This window comes from Amblyraja radiata, chromosome 14 (genome assembly GCF_010909765.2).
Source record: "Amblyraja radiata isolate CabotCenter1 chromosome 14, sAmbRad1.1.pri, whole genome shotgun sequence".
NCBI classification, from domain to species: domain Eukaryota; kingdom Metazoa; phylum Chordata; class Chondrichthyes; order Rajiformes; family Rajidae; genus Amblyraja; species Amblyraja radiata.
Window position 1 is genome coordinate 46,455,025 of NC_045969.1, and position 13,172 is coordinate 46,468,196.

General features: G+C 44.6%; 1 protein-coding gene across 2 annotated transcripts in view; it reads left to right on the forward strand.

Annotated features, from left to right (window-relative positions):
* The first annotated feature begins 2,249 nt into the window (after nucleotides 1-2,249).
* The window catches only part of tiam1 (TIAM Rac1 associated GEF 1), a 238,734-nt gene continuing 227,811 nt past the window's right edge, over nucleotides 2,250-13,172 (forward strand). For both annotated transcript variants that reach the window (XM_033033228.1, XM_033033229.1), the window contains exon 1: nucleotides 2,250-2,595. The gene's annotated coding sequence lies outside the window, so the exon portion shown is untranslated. The remainder of the gene's footprint in view (nucleotides 2,596-13,172) is intronic.

Here is a 13,172-nt window from a genome sequence, read left to right on the forward strand (position 1 = left end):
AGTTTTGCTGGGTGAGGTGACAACCCAGAAGAGACGAGGCCAGCGAATTATACAGCTTCTCAGACGTGACCTGTACTAAATGTAGCGATGTTACAAAACTTACCTTCAGCGGCACTGCAGTTCTGCCACTGGCCACGTGCGCGACTTTGGCGCCTTTGAGGGGGGGGGGGGGGGGGGGGGATTAAAATGTTGTTTTCTCCTGTTTTTCGGAGGCGGCTTTCCTCGGGCTGCTAAGCTGCTGAAGAACAATCGATCGGACTTCCGTTCCCGATTTTTTAATTTATTTAATGGCGAGACAATTTAATAATTACATTAAAATAAAAAGCGACTTATAATGCCCTCAACGCCTACAACATGACGTATCGCACGAACGGGAGAAAATAAAATGTAAGTCGTATATTTTACATATAAACTTGTTTCTTGGGATGGCTTTAATCAAATTTTACGTTGCGAAAATGTGATTTGGGCCCGATACTAACGGGCAGTGTTTTTCCTGCCAATATGGTGTTCAAATTCACCGCAAATGCAACGGTTCCAATCGATCGCGTTCCAGATAAACCCACTCGCAAGATGATTTAAATGCCCTTTTTTTTGGACAATCATGTCATAAGAGCATCTAAATCGTCTATATTTTGTGTTGTCTACCCATAGTCAATATTTTTATACTAAATATCAGTTTTAGTCCCATGTATTGTGCAAAAAAATAATTATTTTAATTATATTGAGTGGATGTTTCTAGATTAATTTATGGGAATTAAACATTAAATTCCTTCCATTTGTCATATAAATTCATGACAGTGAGATTTAAAAATCATGTTATATGTGAATTCTTGTGTGAATGGGATTAGTTTGTTATTTGGGTACAAGCTATTTAAAAAATATATCCTTTTCTTAAGAAATCGAATCTACAGGACATTCTTAATGGGAAAGTAGTGGGCAGAAAGGCATGTCATGCGTGGTTTGAAGAGCAAAAACTTGTAGTTTACAATGCCAAAATTAAAAAGTTGAGGAAAAACAAGGCGTACAGTTGCTTATTGGTTACAATCTGAGGAGTATGATGATGCTACTGATTATGATATGCCAATGTACCAGCTAGCAACTGATCTTCTCCATAAAGACTTGGTCTATTGCTAGAAATTGTAATTTATTTACAGCATATAATACAATAATATTAAAGTTCTGATCTTGAGAATATCACATTTTTGAATTTTACAAGGCAGTCTGGGTGTTTATTACTATTTCCGTCACAACGGTCAATTTTGTAATTAGCTACAATTAGGTAACTAACTAATGATATGCTTTAATTTCAGGTCATCCAAGTAAGATGTTTTATATTTGTTTCAGAATGCTTCAATCTATAATAACTGAAAATTTAATTCAGTTCTCTTGATTTTTAAGAAAGTTATGGGCTTTTGACTGTCCTCGATCACAGCTTTTGTGTTAAGTCAATGGAAAAGCAATAGGGAACAAGATGCCAATTTCCGAGTATGAAAATGGCCATAACTGTTTTAATACTGAAGATATGAAAGTGAATTAGGTGTCAAATTAAACTTCTTTTTATGCTTTATCTGATGGGATAAATTGCAGACTTGATTTTTAAAATCTCAAAATGTTGTAACATTGCTACTAAATGTGGCAGACTGCCTTGCGAGAGTGGAGCACTGGGCCACAACAGAAGATGTCCAGCATGAAGTTGACCACTAAGGGGCAAACCATCGACCTACGGGATAGAAAGCTGCCAAACATTTCAGTCTGAAGCAAAGATCATAGAGCGGAGCACTGTCTGAAGAAAGGTCTCGACCCGAAACGTCACCCATTCGGTCTCTCCTGAGATGCTGCCCGTCCAGCTGAGTTACTCCAGCATTTTGTGTCTGATCTTCCATGACTGGTGGGTGGGTGGGTGGGTGGTCGAGAGAAGATCAATAGACAGTCCAATCCGAATTTTAAAAAATCCGTGCAATGCAGATGTATAATTTTAGCAAAAGGCATTTCTGTGGTGTAAGTCGTTTTGCTTATTGCATCGTACAAAGAGCCACGAGGGTCGTTGTCGTCCAAGTGGGCAAGGAGCCGCGCTCAGCGCTGCCAACGGCCAAGGTTTGCCTCCCGCGCGGGGGAAGCAGGAGCCTCCCGCGCGCCACCTGCCCCGCTCCGGTTGCCAGTTGCTGCAGCTGCTTCTGACTGACGGATCGGGCGGCCTCTCGCCGTCGACCAGGGGCGGATCAGCACACCTCCCTCCCCCCGCCCCCCCCCCCCCCAAGCCGGCAGCAATATGCCATTGGTAGGAATATGGCGGCACTTCACTAAACTATTTCACCGCGATGCTACCCATTCGGTTGTGTTTACCAACATCAAATAATAATCTCGTCGGTAAAATATATTGGGGTCGGCGGACAGCGGCGTTTCAGACGAGCAGATTGCAGTTGCTGAGCACACGCCTCCCTGCCGCACCGTTCGCCGTGGCGTTTGGATGGGATTCCTCCAGGCTCTCCCGCTCCACGGGCTCCAGACATTCAGGCACATTTCACCAAAACTCATCTGATTAAATCAGCCTGCGCTGCGAGGGACACGGGCTAGCTCCGGAAGCTGGGAGAGGAGGTGTGTTCAATCTTCTCAAGTCTGCTTTTTCTGTTAAACATTTTTTTTCCTCCCGAATCGCCCTCTCTTGTCTTCTGTGTCTGTCTTTTGTTGAACGTTTTGGAAATCGAAATTGACGAATAAATGATAAATCACAAACTCCCTCGTTCTCGCGGTCGAATAACCACAATTTGTCACGGATGTGTCAAGTCTCGGTCATTTTTCCTTTGTAGTTTTGTTTAGATCAGCATTTAATTGTTCTTTATGCTCTCGTAGGTTCCCGAGAACATCGAGCTGAGCTTTGTAAATTGGTTCATCGTGGGTCATATTCTTTGTATCGATCAGACCCTTTTTTCGGTGAATGAACTGTTTGGAATTTGGGGTTTTGGATTCTGAAATCAGTATTGGTATTATTTCTGTGTTATTGTTATTGCTTGTGTTATTATGGAATATACTGAACGTGTTATGTTCCACATGATAATACAGCAGCGGTTAGGGTAGGGTAATACTGTGATCCTCACGTTTCGTGAAAAGTGCTGCGCGTATTGTGACCAAGTGGCATAAAATATCGAAACGTGCTTTATTTTTCTTAGCAGTGGAGAATGGCGGCGTTCTGTTTCCCCCTTTGAGTATATTCAGCTTATTCTTCCATCAGCATTGATGCTGAATATCGGTTGCGTTGATTTGTGTTACATTTAACTTTTTAGATTTTCGTTTACTACTGAGATGTGGGGACTCACTGAGTCCATTTAACTGCCTTCACAACGTTGTGTTGTCGGCTTCATCCATTGATTTAACATTCTGCATTGTTAATACAAAACGCCGCAACGATGTTAATTTAAAGAGTTCTTCAGATTTTCAAGTGGGTTAAAATATTTTTGTTAACGTTTTGGAGTGTAGTATTTAAGCCCGGATGAGTGTATTTTTTTAATTGTAAAATTCAAGATCTTGCTGCTTAAATAGAATCAATTGCCATTGATACAGCGTTTGCCTGTGCATTACGAGATTTCTTCAAGATGTTGACAATCTTATGCCTCGAAGATCTTTCTACAGGCTTTGTTTATAGAAATAATTTGGGATCTTCAAATTGCAAATAACGCGATTTTAATTGTGATTCTATATGATATAATTGAAATGTAAAGGTATTGATTTGGCTTACTATTCCGCTGAGAGTGCGACGTTTTATATGGAAAAGGTGAAACGGAATCTTCGGAGCACCTGGAATTTATCCTTTCCGATAGTGGTATTTTGGATATTTCAACCAGTGTAATAGTTAGGTCGTGCCGATCTGTGGACAACCCCAGAGGGGGTTTGTCATAACCTCTGTTGTATACTTCAGTTGGGAAACTATGCTGATCATAAATATATATGATGCTGGAATTTAAAGTTGTTGAAGAGTACAACAAAATGAAAACATGGAAATATAATATCAAATATAAGCGCAGAAATTGCTGTGTGTCATGTACATCAGGGCCCTGACTTCAAAATGGCAACATGCCTCAGCATATCTAGTAAATATAAAATATGCTTTTTTTCCCATTTAGAGCTAATAAAACCATGTTCAACCACCACACTGGGATTTGAGTTTGGGTGTTCCCCAAAAAATGGGATAAACATATAGATTCAGAACTGGCTTAGTCATAGAAGACAGGGTTGTAATGGAAGGTATTCTAGCTGGAGGTATGTGACCAGTGGAGTTCTGCAGAGATTTGTGCTGGAACCTCTGCTGTTTGCGATATATATACAAGACCATGTGGGACCCATTGGGCCCCGTCCCCCAACCCAGGGCAGGGGGGCGGCATCACACGGGAGGGCTGGTTCCCGAACGCGGCGTTGGCTCTCACCCCGGAGACGAGCCAATCACCCGTTTCCCCAACGTAACCCGTTCATCCAACGCAATATTCCACCACTCAACCATAGCCCCCAACTGCGCAGGCGTGTCTCATTTCCCCATATCCCCCAACACCCCCCTCCCCTCCTCTTCTCTCCCCTCACCTCCTCCCCTCCTCCACTCCCTCCTTCACCTATCCCTCTCCTTTCCCTTACCTTCAGTCACTCCCTACCCTCAGTCACTCCCTCCCATCCTCCATAACCACTCTCCCCTCCCTACCCCCTGACCCGTTGGGCCACGTTTCCCCAACGGAATATACCACCACTTACCCGATTCCCAGACGCAACCCGTTTCCACCACTCACCCGTTCCCCCAACGCAACCAGTTCCCCCAATGCAATCAATCCTTCACACGTGGGGGGGGGGGGGGGGGGCAGTCGGCGATTCAGGAAGCCAATGAATGGACTCGACTTTTGGGTTGGCGTCGGCACTCCCTTGAGCCAAACAAAATAATCTCACTGTCTCCTAACTCCCCTCGAAGCTGCTGATCCCATTGTCTTTGTCACCTCCCTCTCCTTTTCCCTACCCTCAGTCACTCCCTCCCTCACTACTCCCCTTTCGCACTCCCGCGCTAAAGACAATGTTTAAATAACATGTCTTCTCCTCCCATCCCCCACTCCGTCAACTCTCAGCTTTTGTATTGACAGCATAGATCCCATTGTGATGTCATTTTCGGTTGACGGAATGTTCACGGCAGCTTGTGTAAATGAGATCCTATTGTGATTGGAGGACTGTGAGATGCGATTGTGACATCATCACTGGAAGCTGCCTGAAGGTCCGGAGGGACTATAAAACCGGAAGTGTTGAGTGCCTCAGTCAGTCTCTGCAAGATGGGGGAGCAAGAGGGTCATGTCTCTCAGTCTGAGCTGTGAATAACACTGAACACATGTCAACTAAACTGTGAGTGGTTTTACTGACCTGTCAGTGCCCTTAATGTGGTTTGAAAATATAGTTTGGAAATGCTAAAGTTGTGTTGCCTTTGGTTTGGAAATGCTAAAGCTGTGTTGCCTTTGGTTTGGAAATGCTAAAGCTGTGTTGCCTTTGGTTTGGAAATGCTAAAGCTGTGTTGCCCTTGGTTTGGAAATGCTAAAGCTGTGTTGCCCTTGGTTTGGAAATGCGAAAGCTGTGTTGCCTTTGGTTTGGAAATGCTAAAGCTGTGTTGCCTTTGGTTTGGAAATGCTTAAGCTGTGTGCCTTTGGTTTGGAAATGCTAAAGCTGTGTTGCCTAATTAAAGTTGCCTTGCCTAATTAAAGTTCCCTTGCCTAATTAAAGTTCCCTTGCCTAATTAAAGTTGCCTTGCCTAATTAAAGTTGCCTTGCCTTCTATATAATTAAAAGTCTAATCTTGACCACTTCCTGTTTGCACTTTATATTGATTTTAGAAAAAAAGCTACCACGTACGGCTGTGATTTTTGGCCATCTTACTCAGTCCCCCTCCGCTCATCAGGTGCCGAGGATTTTTCCCATCGATGAAAAATAAAAGAGTTGTTAGTATTTTAAAAATGTTGAGATTATCTCTCCTGTCAATCATGCCATGAAGGCCATGCCCCTTCTGGTGGGAGGAGGGGAGGGACTATAAAACCCAGAAGTGTGGGCGTGGCTCAGTCTCTGCAAGATGGAGGAGGGAGAGGTCACGACTCGCTGCCTTTAGTGGCCTTGCACCCTGCTTGAAATGGTATGAAACTACACTTGAATTTGGTGGCCTTGCACCCCGCTTGAAATGGAATTTTAAGGAATAGCCGTGAGTCAACTGCCAGCCCACCAGCCGTGAGCGAGTGAGCTGCCAGCACTACAGGCTTGAGTGACTGAGCCGCCAGCCCAAGAATCCATTCGGCCCACAATGTCCATACTAACCCTCTGGAAACCAGTCCCTTCAGCCCACAACACCCATACTAGCTCTCCAGAACCCCCCTCCCCCCACCAATATTCCACTGGCCACTAATATTGGAATTGGTGGAGAGGTGGAATATTGCGTTGGGGGACCAGCCCTCCCGTGTGATGCTGGGACCCAACGGGTCCCACTTAGTCATATATATATATACATTTGTGTGCGGTCTCTGGTTTGTTGAAGTTGCTGCGCTCCTTTCTGCGCACCCGCTTGTCTGCCACTGCGTTCATCAGTTTCTCTTCTCCCGTTTTTAGATGTTGGATCAGGGTACCTCTCCACCTCGTGCGGTCAGCTTGAGGTGGAGAGGTACCTTCATATCTCTCGAGATCCTGAGATATGAAGATGTCGAGCACCTTCATATCTCTCTTGCAGACATCCTTATAACGTATGCTGGGGGCGGCAGATGGTTCTCCTCCCAGATGTCAGCTCTCCATAGAGGATGACTTTTGGAATACGGCCATCCTCCATGCGGTGGACATGGCCTAGCCACCGCAGTCTGCACTACCTGAGTAGAGTGTACATACTGGGATGGCCAGCGTGAGACAGGATCTCGGCATTGGACACCTTGTTATGCTCAGGATACGGCGGATGCTTCTAAGGTAGAAGGTGTTGAGTCTTCTCTCCTGTCTGGCAAATGTAGTCCATGTCTCACTGACGTTGACACATGCGTTGTAGACTGCTATCTTTGTCTTCACTGTCAGCTTTGGGTTGGTCCACACTTGAGTTGTGAGGCGAGCGAGAGTCATAGCTGCCTTCCTGATCCTCTTGTCAATCTCTGTGTCCAAGGAGAGGGTGTCGGTGATGGTGGAGCCGAGGTACGTGAACTGATGGACGGCATCAAGTTCGTAGTCGTCGATGGTGCAGGCAGGCGGTGCCACTGTATCCTTCCCCAGGACGTTTGTCTTCTTCAGGCTGATGGTCAGCCCAAAATCCCTGCAAGCCCGATAGAAGTGGTCCATCAGTGACTAGTTCCTGCTGGGAGTTGGACACAACTGCTGCGTCATCGACAAACAACATGTCTCTGATGAGAGCTTCACATACTTTTGTCTTTGCTCTGAGGCGGGTGAGGTTGAAGAGCCTGAGACGGGTGAGGTTGAAGAGCAGGTGCATCCCCTCTGATGCGGTGCCGAAGGCATGTTTCAGGAGCAGAGTGAAGAAAATCTCATAGAGTGTGGGAGCAAGGACGCAGCCTTGTTTGATGCCACTGCGGATGTCGAAGTGCTCCGAGAGGCTGCCATTGAACTGTACTGTCCCCTTCGTGTTGATGTGGAAGGATTCTATCATGGTCTGCAGTTTTGGTGGGCAGTCGATCTCTGGCAGAGCCTTAAATAGGCCATCTCTGTTAACGAGGTCGAAAGCCTTGGTGAGGTCAATGAAAGCGACATACAGGGGCATCCGCTGTTCTCATGGAGCTGACAAAGGGAGAAGACCATGTCTACTGTTGACCTTCCAGCTCAGAAACCGCACTGTGACTCTGGGTAGACGCGTTCTGCCAGCTTCTGCGGGCCGATCAAAATGACCCGAGCAAAGAGCTAGCCGACGATGTTGAGGAGGGAGATGCCTCTGTAGTTGTTGCAGTCGCTTCTCTCACCCCTGTTCTTGTAGAGGGTAATGATCGTAGCATCCCTCATGTCCTGCGGTGCAGCTCCTTCTTGCCAGCACTGGCAGAGGACTTCATACAAAGAAAGCAGTAAGGTAGTCTTGCAATGCTTGATTGGGGGTGGAAGATTGCAACCTTCACGTGGTCCGCCCTGTTTCGACGAATGCAATCAACCCAGCGTGCACAATCAAATCAGATCAAATAGAACAAGTTGCCTGAGGCCAGGCTGTCAATGGCCTTGCTGAGCTCTTCTACCGTCTGCTCTCCGTCTAACTCATCCAATCCATGGTCGGCAGGCACTCGATGGAATCAAGGGCTGATGGGAAGCAATGTTCTCTCTCGAGTAGAGGTCGCAGCAGTGTTCCACCCATCTCTCCATCTGCTGGCATTCGTCTGTGATTACTTCCCCAGTGGAGGATTTGATGGGGGGCTGTCTTGCTCTGGACTGGTCCTAGTGCCTTCTTAATACCATTGTACATTCCCCTGATGTTCCCTGTTATGGCGGCCATCAGGATGTCCTCACTAAGCTATGTCCAGTAGTCATGGGCCTGGCAGTCTGCTGAACCTTGCTTCTGGCAGCCCTAAGGATCTGCAGGTTCTTCTCGTTGGCTGACCACTTGTACCTGGCTAGGGCAGCGCGCTTGGCTTCGATGACAGGAGTCACCTCGGTCGACTCAAACCAGTCGTGTCCTCAAACCAGTCGTGTGTCTTCAAGGTCTTCTTCCCAAAGCTAGCCAAGGCTAGCTTGGTGTCCTGTAGATGGTGTCCTGCAGAATTTCCCACTTCTCTGTTGCAGAGTCTCCAGGAGGCGAAGTGCCAAGTTCACTCTCAGAAGCCTCTGCAAACTGTTGCACGATGTCTGGATGGGGCATCTTGCTGACATCGATGCGGGGGTTCCCCTGCTTCTTGGTACGGTAAAACCTCTTTGGTTGCAGCCTGATCTTGCAACACATCCAGGAGTAGTGTTTGTCGCAGTCCGCACTGTGGAAGGAGCGTGTGGGAGAACGTTCTTGAGGGCGGACGTCTGACTAGGATCAGATCCAGTTGATGCCAATGCTTTGAGCGTGGGTGTCTCCAGGAAACCTTGTGCTGGGGCTTTGTCTGGAAGTACGAGTTGGCTGTTCCTCACTGCGAAGCCCAGTCCGTGCTCTCTGGGCTTGTCAGAGTCCTTCCCCTGCCAGAAAACGTGTAATCCTTCTACTTCAGTGTGTCGAATGGTTCGTGTCAAACAACTACATGGGGGGGGCAATGTCCAAACTTGGAGACCATGTGCGGAGAGCCCTATTAGAGATGAGGCAGTACTTGACTGTAGTAAATGAAATTGGGCAAGTTTAGGAAGGAACTGCAGATGCTGGTTTATCCTGAAGACAGACACAAAATGCTGGAGTAACTCAGCGGGACAGGCAGCATCTCTGGAGAGAAGGTTGGGTGATGTTTCGGGTCGATACAATTCAGGCTTCTTCTTATCGAGTCCACTCACAAGATTAGAAGTTGTTCAGCCAGAGCGGAACACACTTCTCAGCATCTGCATACAATGGTGTCTGTCTCTTGCTTCTTGTGCTTTGCCAGCAGCGTGATAGTAATTTCTACTTTTTTTGTTTTTTTTAGTATGTCCAAATGTGTGTTTTAATGTCTCTCGGTGTGTCTTGTGTGGGGGGTAAGGGGGAAACCACTTTTGGTCGCCTCCTCCATGGAGAGGCGACTTTTTCCATGTCGCCTCCCTCGCGGACCATCACCAAGGATTGGTGCTGCCTTTCCCGGAGTTAGGCCCGGAGCTTCAGCAGTGGGCACAGCGTGAACTTTTTCCGATCACTGGCCTGCGGACTGTTCAGTCTGAAGCCGTGGTCTGTGGAGCTTCTAGCCGCGGGCGCAGCATCCGGCGCCTGGGATCCCTCGTTGGAGAACCCCGGAGAAGAAGAGCTCCGGCCCGCGGATTACAACACCGTGAAGCCGCGGATTGCGGAGCTTCTAGCCACGGGCGCGGTACGCCATCCTGAAGCCGCGGTCTCTGGTAAGGAAGCACCGATTCGGGACTTACCTTCCAGACGAGAGGGCCTGTCATCTGGCCGCCCGCAGCGGCGACTGCGGAGGTTATGGCCCCGACCACGGGGGAAAATGGAGGAGGACTGACTGCACTTTGTGCCTTCCACCACAGTGAAGAATGCTGTGGTGGATGTTTGTGTTAAATTTTTATTGTGTATTGTGTGTTCTTTTTTTTATTGTACCACTGCTGGCAAGTTCATTTCACTGCACTTTATTGTATATGTGATGGATAAATCTGATTGATTGATTGCATGGTGGTGGAAATATTGGTGAAAACAGGGCCGCGACGTGAACGCTCTTTCCTTGACCCCTTCTTTAGGCTGAAATTGGGCAAGTGGTGGAAGTGTCAGTGTGGGGGAACACTGGGAACAGTGACCATAATTCTGTAAGTTTTAAGATAGTTCTGAAAAGGCATACGTTAAGGAGTTGAATTGCTAGGAGGAGCTGGCGAAAGTACATTGGGAGTAGATGCTGGAGATAAATGATGGACAATAGCAGGAGCCTTTTAAAAGACAGTAAAAGTTCAGAGCCAGCATTTTCTGGAAAGGATAAAAGATAAAGGTGGCAAGATTAGCGAACCTTGGATGACAAAGATTATTGAAGGTTTGATCAGGAAAAGAAAGAAGACAGCGAGCAAATATAGGCAACTGGGATCAAAGCGGTATCTTAAGTAGGAGAGAACTTAAAGAAATAGGAAGGGAAATATCCTTGGTAAGTGAGATAAAGCTGAATCCCAAGCCATTCTGTTAGCATACCAGGAGCAAAAAAAGAAAGAAAAAGCATACCAGAACGAAAAAAAAGAGTGACCAAAGGTGTTATCTATGTGAAAGGCTGGGCGATGTGGACAATATCCAAGATAAATATTTCTCATCTGTATTAACCAAGAAACACATGGAAGAAAGTGAGTGTCAGGAGGGGTTCATAGATAATTTGGAACAGGTCAATATTAAGAAGGAGGAAATGTTAGATGTCATTGGATATATAGGGGGTTTATAAACCCTCAGGAATACGTGAGGTATATCCAGATTGCTATTGGAAGCAAGGGAAGAAATATGATGGCCCTGATGGAGATTTTATTTAAGCAGGGCAGTAGGGATAAGCCAGGCCTGTGAAGCTCATTTTAGTGGTGGGGTAATTATTAGAGAAATGTTGTAAGAGATAGGATTTATGGACATTTGGAAAGGCAGGGACTAAATGAGAATTGTCACCATGTTTCATGAATTTATTTTTTTTTGACAAGGTAACGAAAAAGATACAAATGTTGGTGTGTTGTGGATAACAAAGAAGATTGTCTAAGGTTAGAGCAGGATACAAACCAGACTGATAGTTAAACAGTGTTGCCTGATGAAATTAAATTTAAGCAAATACAGCAGATGCATTTTGGGAAATCATATTTTAAGGATATATACAATAAAAAGTAGGGCACTAAAGAATGTTGGTGAACATGGTTCAAGTCTATAGTTTCTTGACATTTGAAGAAGAGGTAGACAGGGTGGTGAAGAAGGTATTTTACTTGCTTAATCTCATAGGTCAGGGCTAAGAATATAAAAGTTGGGGCTTTATGTTGCAACTTTACAAAACACTGGTTAGGATGTGGTTGCAGCGGAATGAGTGTAGATGAGATTTACTAGGGTGTTGCCTGGATTGGAGGACTTTATTTAGGATTAGAGATTGTGGATAGACTGGGTTAGTTTTGCCTTGAGCAAGGGAGGCGGAGGAGTGCCTGACAGAGTTATATAAGATTATAAGGTAGGTAGGCAAACAGTCTGAACTTTTTTCTTGTAGTATTCTCAAAAATAAGAGGTTTAAAATGAGAGGAAGAAATTAGGGGAAAGAGTTGGTGATTGAGCAACTGAGTGAGTTGATTGAGTTGTTGATTGATTCAGTATTTAACTATGAATTTTATAGTAGTAGTCAAAAGTTCCCGAAAGCACAAGAAAGTGGTCTGTGTTAGATTTAAGCCTTAATCCCAAGGATGAAATAAATGTAGAATTCTATCGTTGTAAAACCCAGTTTGTTCTGTATCGAATTGAACAGTTGAATAGCCAGTTTACAAGCCACATTGGTGCTCATACTGATCAATCTATAAGTAGGTATAAAAAAATTATCTTTGTCTGCCAGTCTTTGTTTATTTATATTTAACCTTTCCCTCCTATGCGTAAAATGGTAAAAGACAGGTTTCTAAGTATTGCAATCTACTTTGGGGAAATGCAATCATTCAACCATGCCTTGCTCATTGGGGATCTTTCACAGGGCTCTCACTTAACTTTTTTTCCCTGTTGCCAGCCAGGCAACCTTAGCAGCTTTTTAGGTTGCCAAATGATAGTTTAGGTGGTCATTTAAGACGATTTGCATGACGCGTGCGATAATGTGCTCCGACAAAGTGCGTAGATACCAGTCGGAATTATGCTCAATGAAGCATTCACATATTATTTCTGCTTCAAATAAAGTCACAAACTAAACATATTCACCAATCAAGACATGATATATCCAATGACATGCAGCAAAATTATAAGACAGTATCTCAACTCTTTTTACACATTGCAATGAATGCAATTTCTATTAGTTCTTTCCACTTCCAAACTAAAATGTGGTTGGATTATTCAGCGTATGATCAACCTGTGTCAATAAATCCTGGACCATGGTAACATATAGCAATGTTACAAAATTTTGAGATTTAAAAAATCAAGTCTGTAATTTATCCCATCAGATAAAGCATAAAAAGAAGTTTAATTTGACACCTAATTCACTTTCATATCTCAAGTATTTAAAAAGTTATGGCCATTTTCATACTGGGAAATGAGCATCTTGTTCCCTATTGATTTTCTATGGACATAACAAAAAAGCTGTGATCGAGGACAGTCAAAAGCCCATAACCTTCTTAAAAATTAAGAGAACTGAATGAAATTTTCAGTTATCGTAGATTGAACCATTCTGAAACAAATATAAAATAATTTTACTTGGATGACCTGAAATTAAAGCATATAATTAGTTAGTTACCCAAGTGTAGCTAATTTCAAACTTCAATTACTAGATCTAAACATCTATCCATTTCTTAATAAATGATTAACATTTTTAAATAGCCTAAGTGTCCAAATAATATTCATAAATAATTCACAATAAAACATGATTTTTAAATCTCATTTACATTAATTTATAGGCCAAATGGAAGGAATTT